This window comes from Aegilops tauschii, chromosome 7 (assembly GCF_002575655.3).
Source record: "Aegilops tauschii subsp. strangulata cultivar AL8/78 chromosome 7, Aet v6.0, whole genome shotgun sequence".
NCBI lineage: Eukaryota > Viridiplantae > Streptophyta > Magnoliopsida > Poales > Poaceae > Aegilops > Aegilops tauschii.
Genome location: NC_053041.3, coordinates 441,509,374 through 441,517,113, shown reverse-complemented (window position 1 = coordinate 441,517,113; position 7,740 = coordinate 441,509,374). Strand labels below are relative to the sequence as shown.

The 7,740-nt window shown below is 53.3% G+C and overlaps 1 long non-coding RNA gene across 1 annotated transcript; it reads left to right on the top strand.

Moving 5' to 3' along the window:
- Positions 1-1,583: 1,583 nt before the first annotated feature.
- LOC141028121 (uncharacterized) lies at positions 1,584-5,160 on the top strand. Its single transcript, XR_012190399.1, has 3 exons — positions 1,584-1,814; positions 3,553-3,641; positions 4,895-5,160. It is a non-coding gene; the product is annotated as an uncharacterized lncRNA (long non-coding RNA).
- The last annotated feature ends 2,580 nt before the right edge of the window (positions 5,161-7,740 follow it).

Genomic DNA, 7,740 nt, shown 5'->3' with positions numbered 1-7,740 from the left:
TGTGGGCCTCGCCCACGCACAAACAAAACCCGGCAAGCACCCTTCTCCTCATTAATACATTGTTAACAAGTACAATTCGTACGGAATGCATACATGAGCAAGGGGGTTACAAGGTTTAAATCTTACAAAGGTCCGTAGGCTTAAAAACTAAAAAGAGATATGGTGCCCGTAATCCCTTTCTTGTCCCTCTCCTCAGGAAATGGAACAAGGTGGCAGGAGGGCAAAAGGAGTGCCTAGGCGAGGTACGAGCAGCAGAAGACACCAAAAGAACATCCCGGCGGCCGACCAGAAGAGGGCTGGTGATAATGGCGCCGGGAGAAGAGCCGAAAGATGTGGCAGCGGGCCGGCAATACGCGATGAAGGCGTCGGTGCCCGTGTACTCCGACTTGACCGCCCGCCACCCGCCTTCTTCGTCTTCTCCGGTCTTCCCACACCAGCCGCCCAAGGAGGCGACCCCGAGAAGTTCAAGGAGCTAGCGATGCAGATGGTGGCGCTGTCGGCATCGCCCAGGGACGGTGTGTGTAACGCCCCGGATTCGATGTGCCAGTTGTCTTCCAGTTATTCGCCGTCGTTGCCATGTCATTTGCTTGCATGTTGCATTTTGCCATGTCATCATCTGCATTGCATCATCATGTTTTTCAAAACTTGCATCCGAGCATTTTCCCCGTTGTCCATTTTGCAATCCGGCACTCCCACCTCCTCCGGCGCACCCCCCTCTTGTTTCTTTTCGTGAGCGGGTGTTGAACGTTCTCGGAATGGGCCGAGATTTGCCGAGTGGCCTTGGTATAGCACCGGTAGACCGCCTGTCAAATTTTGTCGCATTCGGAGTCCGTTTGATAGCCCAACCCTCGTCCGTAGCGGCACCGTTGCCGGTTATACGTCGGTCGTTTTCGGTCTCCGGAAACGGCCGCCGGGCCTCTCTCTCTCTCCCTTCTATCCTGCAGCCCACCTAGTTCCCCCTCTGTCCGGAGCCGCACGATCGCGATCGGAGGCTCCGAAATGATCCAAACCCCCCAAAACCTAGCCCCAACCCTATATATTCTCACCCACATGCCATTTTTGGCCTCCACCTACCTCCCTCCTTGTTTTCCGCGCCCCTCCAGCCTGCAGCCGCCGCTCCCCTCCTCTGAAACTACACCGGCCACCTCGTCGCCGCCACTTGGCGCTCCTGGATTGGCTCAGCCGCCGCCCGCCGCCGCACGTGGCCACTCAGGCGTGGCCACGTCGCCTCCCCCGCGCCTCCAACCGCTGCGGCCCCCCAGGCCCGGGCCAGGCCCGCGAAGCCCATCGGGGCCCGCACCCGAGCCCGCTCGCCCGAGCGAGCGCCGCCGCCGCCCGGCTCCCGTGCTTTCCCCGCCTCCGCGCCTCCTCACCGGCGTGCACCGCCGGCGCGCCTCCCGAGCTCCCTCGCTGCCCGTTCGCCGCCGCCTCCTCGTCTCTGGCCGCCCCGCGCCCGAGGCGCCTCGCCTTCGTCTGCCCCACCGTCGCTCGCTCTCGTCACCGGCGGAGCCCCGCGCCCCGGGCGCGTCGAGTCCGGCCGCCGCCGGAGCGCCCCGCTCTGCTCCTCCGCCGTTCGCGCCGCCCCGCCCTGTTCCTCGTCAGATCCGGTGAGCCCGCGACCGGATCCGCCCTGCGCCGACCTCCTCCACCCCTCGCCGGAGCCGGAGCTCCGTCCGGCCGCCGCCGTGGCCTCGGGCCTCCTGTGCCGCGATCTGGATGCCGCCGTCCCGGAATCCCGTCGTCCCACCATCCAAACGTCGCCCCCGAGCCATACCGCGCCGTCCCGAAACCCCTCCGTCCAGTTTTCCCGCGAGGTCCCAGGATTTTATCTCATGTTGCCATGTTTGCCATGTCATAACTCTCTGCATATAGCTCTGTTTTGTGCGTGTAATATATTAAAGTGTTCGTCTCGAGATGCTCTTCATTTTGTCCCATTATGCCATGTTCATTTGAGTCCATCTTGATGCCCAAATCTCTGGTGCAAAAGTGCTAGTTGCTGTTATCTGCTGTTACTTATCAGAACTTGGTGATTTGTTATTTTTGTTGCATTTAATCTGTGCATCTTATGGGCATGAGCTCTACATGTGTTTTGATGTATGCCATGCCATCTTTACAGAGGTGTATGCCATGTATTTTTGTGATCTCTGTGGTGACTAGCACAAGCATGCAAACTAGGCTTCGTGATGTTTCTGATTTCAGGGACACTAAATTTACTGTCTGTGACTGCTGTTATTTTGTTGCTATGTATCCATGTGTCTGCAGAGAGATACATGCTTATTTTGGAGATGTTCAGTAAGGATGTTTTGTAGATATTGTTGTAATTGATCCATCCATGCCTTTGTTTGCAATTATGGAGTGCCATAGCATGACTCAATCTTGCTCTAATTTTGCTATAAAATGTTCCTGACAGATTGTTTACGTGTTATTCAATTTTGCCAAGCTTGTTGTAGTTGTTTCATACATGCTATGTACTTGCTCTTGCCATGGATATCTTGATAAACATTCCATCTTGCTGTAGGTATGCTTGTTTTGTCATGCATTGCTTTGTGATGAGTGCCTCAAGCTCTCAAGATGCCCTCATTATGTCTGTTTCTACCATGCTCTGTTTTCTGCCAAGTCTGAAACCTGATAACGAAACTTGCTATGTTTACATGGTTGCCATCATATCTTCTGGTCCTTTTTGACTTATGGTCAGTAAGGGACATTTGTTATATGTTTTGAGTAGATTCGTGCCATGCTTTGTTTTCTATGATCTGTCCCTATAGCATGTGGCTTGATAGCTCTAAACATTGCAACTTGATGTTATTTCTGCCATGTCCAGTAATTTCTGCCAAGTCTGTGAACCTGTTATTATTTGCAATCTTGCCATGTCCTTTTGAGCATGTTCTAGTGATTTCTGGAGATAGCTCACTGTTCATGTTTTGTTGTACTTTACCTGTACATCATGTCCATGCCTTTTGTTTTCATGTGGGGTGCTGTAGAATATCGTTGTGATGCTTGCAAGTTGCCTAGTTGCTGTTTTAGACAGATTGTTGATATATCTTGTTTGGAGTGTGTGTTGCACCGTTGCTCCGTTTTGAGCATGCTCTATATCAAACTTGCTTAGAATTGCATGTAGTTTCATATTGTCATGTTGCATCCATGCCTTGAGTGTGTTTGTTTGATGTTTGAATGCATTTTGCATCAATGCCATGTTTAACTTGTTTTGCTCATATCTTCTAGGCCGTAGCTCCGAATCTGATGAACTTTATATGTAACTTGACTAGAATTTCGTGTAGATCATCTTGGTGCATATTAACTTGCTGTTTATCAACTTGTACATAAGGTTTATTCAGTTGTGGACCAATTTCGAAATTTGCATATGAGGACTTACCGGAATTGTTATATGTTGTTTTCGGCCTTATTTAAACTTGCTTTGATGTGTTGGTCTTTTATGCATCCTCTCTTGTCATGAGTAGCTTCATGTAGCCTTGTCATGCATCATTCTTGATTGAGCATCATGCTTTGTTCATGTGTGGTGTGTTTACCATGTTGTGTGTTTCTCCTCAATAGTTCCCGTGTCGTTGCGATCGTGAGGATTCGTTCGTCTTCGTGGCTTCATCTTCTTCGTGGACTCGTTCTTCTTCCTAGCGGGATTTCAGGCAAGATGACCGTCACCTTGGATCTCATTACTATCATTGTTGTTCTAGTTGCTTCGTTCTATCGCTATGCTGCGCTACCTATTCACTTGCTCTTCAAGCCTCCCAAATTGCCATGAACCTCTAACCTTTGTCACCCTTCCTAGCAAACCGTTGTTTGGCTATGTTACCGCTTTGCTCAGCCCCTCTTATAGCATTGTTAGTTGCAGGTGAAGATGAAGATTGCTCCATGTTGGATTTTGTTTATGTTGGGATATCACAATATCTCTTATTTTATTAATGCATCTATATACTTGGTAAAGGGTCGAAGGCTCGGCCTTATGCCTGGTGTTTTGTTCCACTCTTGCCGCCCTAGTTTTTCGTCATACCGGTGTTATGTTCCTTGATTTTGCGTCCCTTACGCGGTTGGGTGATTTATGGGACCCCCTTGACAGTTCGTTTTGAATAAAACTCTTCCAGCAAGGCCCAACCTTGGTTTTACATTTGCCTCACCTAGCCTTGTTCCCTTGGGAGTCGCGCTCTCGAGGGTCATCTTTATTTACCCCCCCCCCCCGCCCGGGCCAGTGCTTCTCTATGTGTTGGTCCGAACCGAGCAGCCTGCGGGGCAACCTCGGGGAAACTCGAGGTCTGGTTTTACTCGTAGCTTGACTTATCCGGTGTTGCCCTGAGAACGAGATATGTGCAGCTCCTATCGGGATTGTCGGCACATCGGGCGGTTTTGCTGGTTTTGTTTTACCATAGTCGAAATGTCTTGTAACCGGGATTCTGAGACTGATCGGGTCTTCCCGGGAGAAGGAATATCCTTCGTTGACCATGAGAGCTTATAATGGGCTAAGTTGGGACACCCCTGCAGGGTATTATCTTTCGAAAGCCGTGCCCGCGGTTATGTGGCAGATGGGAATTTGTTAATATCCGGTTGTAGAGAACTCGACACTTGACCTCAATTAAAACGCATCAACCGCGTGTGCAGCCGTGATGGTCTCTTCTCGGAGGAGTCCGGGAAGTGAACACGGTTTCTGGGTTATGTTTGACGTAAGTAGGAGTTCAGGATCACTTCTTGATCATTGCTAGTTTCACGACCGTTCCTTTGCTTCTCTTCTCGCTCTTATTTGCGTAAGTTAGCCACCATAATTGCTTAGTCACTGCTGCAACCTCGCCACTTATCCTTTTCCATACCCATTAAGCTTTGCTAGTCTTGATACCCATGGTAATGGGATTGCTGAGTCCTCGTGGCTCACAGATTACTACAACACCAGTTGCAGGTACAGGTTTTTGCGATGATCATGACGCGAGAGCGATGTTACTTGTTTGGAGTTCCTCTTCTGCTTCTTCTTCGATCAGGGGATAGGTTCCAGGTCGGCAGCCTGGGCTAGCAGGGTGGATGTCGTTTGAGCTTCTGTTTGTGTTTCATCCGTAGTCGGATGTGGATCTTATGTATGATGTATTGATGTATTCTTGCGGCATTTGTATGCCTTTTATGTACCCCCATATATTATGTAATGTTGATGTAATTATATCCACCTTGCAAAAGCGTTTCAATATGCGGTTCTATCCTTGGTGGGACCTTCGAGTCTCTTTAGGATAGTATCGCATATTGGGCGTGACAGTGTGTCCGACGTCTAGTCAGACCCGTCATCCTCCCACCCGCTACTCTCGTCGTCGCTGTCACTGTCCTCCTCGTTCCTCTCGCTCGAGGAGGAGCTTTCGTCGTCGGTCGAGCTCTCCGCAAAGCACCCTAGCCTGTATCCTGAGCGCCCGAAGACCTTGACGGAGAGCAAGTCGCTCTCCGCTAGCCTGAAGTAGAGGACGTGCCCATCCATCAAGCAATCGGCACGAGCAAAGGTTTTCTAGCCCCGACGAAGGAGCATCACATGGGGGGCGGGGAACCTTGTGTTCACCCACATGTCGCCATGGCAACACCCCTTCATGTGAAGCCTCAGCCTCGGTGGCCGGTCGACCTCCAGCACCCTCGCGAACGCCTCGGGAAGGCGAAGGCGTCTGCGCGGCGGCCCACGCAGCTGCAGAATAAACTCTACCGCCGAGTCTCCAACATGACCGCTCGATGAAGCAGGAGGCAATGGTGGGGGAGACGGCGACGGAGATGGAGACAACGCAGGCGTCCCCCTTCCACGCCCACCTCTGCCTCGACCACCTCTGCCTCGGCCGCCTCGCCGACCACGGCCCTGTCTGGCGCCCCCGCCTCGAGCGTGGCCCTCGCCTTGGGCGTCTGGCTCCTCCTTGACCGCCGCAGCTCTCTGGTGAGAAGATGATCTGGTCGCTTCCGCGGAAGAACGGCCGCCGCCACGCCCTCTCGCCATGACGGTGGATGGAGAATGGAGACGAAAGGAAGGCGTGGGGAGGTACTTCTCTTTTTCTTCCCCAGTCCACTTTTTATAGCAGAGCGGGGAAGGCTAAAAGACTAGCCCCACGCCTCTGAAGAGCCCGTTCGGATCCGGCTCATTAAGTAGCAATGGCAAAGCCGTTGACCGCCCTCCCCGCCCAATCGAAGGCACATGAGTATCGGCCACCGCGCGCCTTCCCGCATCCCGTGCATCTGTCACCTACCCCACGCCGTGCATGCGGCGTACGTGGCACAAGGGGCAGGCATAGTGGGAAACATGGAACGACGGTTCCGAGGTAGAGAGAGTAAATAAGCAGCATCCCCTACAGTTTTAAAGGGACACGCAAGCCGCCTCTTTACTATTCACCACGGGATGACGCGAGCATGCTGCGGTCATTCCACGCACGGCCCCCACGTCACGCATTCAACACAGGTCGTGGGGAAGCGCAACCAGTGGAGAAGTTACCGCTGTAAAATTCCTCCCCACATGCCCGCGCACCGTTCTGGGCTCATCCCAACAACGCGTTGCGCTTATGTGTGGCCCAGGCCCGGGGGCTCCTGTCGGTGTACAAAAGTAGGGGCTCTCTTTTATACCCCTTTACTTGTACGCGGGCAGTCAGAGCCGCACCTGTGGCCACACTTAGCAGGGCAGAGGAGGGAAGCAGAAATACAAGACTACCAGAGCAGCGCCAAGACAAAGGCGACGAAGGTCAAGCAACAAGATGGGCTTTCCCCCGGCAAGACTCTTGCCGGGGCGGCCTACGCACCCCCCGCAAGAGTCTTGCCAGGGCAGCTTATCCAACGCCAGCATAGCAGCCACCCTTGAGCCTAAGAGTTCCGACACCATCGACAATGTTGGGACCAAGGCTCGGGAAGCGCCTGCATGGTGGCATGCCGATCTTTGTGAAGACAAAGAGTCTACAAAGCCTAGATGAGAACCAGAAGACAAGACTACAACGAGGCTCCTTGCCGTGGATGCCCACGAGGCCCCGGCAAGGCCCCTTGCCGAAGACACCCGCAAAGCCACGGCAAGACTCTTGCCGAGGGCGCCCGCAAGGCCCCGGCAAACTCTTGCCGAGGGCACTCACAAGGCCCTGGCAAGACCCTTGCCGGGGATATGCGCAAGACCGCGGCAAGGTCTTGCCGCCCCATCGCCGCCCCAGCTTAGCGGCCGACCCGCTGACTAAAGCAGGTACCCACGTGGCAGTACGTGGCGCCTAATCCAACTAGTCATGCACCTGCGTGGTGGCATGCAGATCTTCGTGAAGACCCTACCACCACGCCAGCTCAGCAGCCTGCCAGCCTACATGGCGTTGCATGCCTCGTTGGCCTGGATGCGTGTCGGAGGAAGGCGGAGCGGCGATGGACGGGACGGGCCTTGTTACCGCCCCCGATAAAGCAAGTGCACACCTAAGTAGCGCATTTAATGCGTTTTGTCCTGTAATGACAGGCGATAAGCTTGTACTCTATACATACCTTTCCACCTCCTGTGTGCCACTATGGCGACCCCTTTGACTATAAAAGGAGGCCCGAGGCGTACTGAGGAAGGATTCAGATCTTTTGGACTAGACACGCACCGTAGCTAGTTCAAGAGCTCAAGAACACTCAAATATACACCTAAGCAGGACTAGGGTATTACGCATCCTCGCGGCCCGAACCTAGTTAAATCTCGCTGTGCTAGCTACTAGACCTGCTCTTTGCACAACCCCACGCCCGCCAACCGTAGAAGGGATCCCCGTGATCCCATAGGTGTCGTTTCCC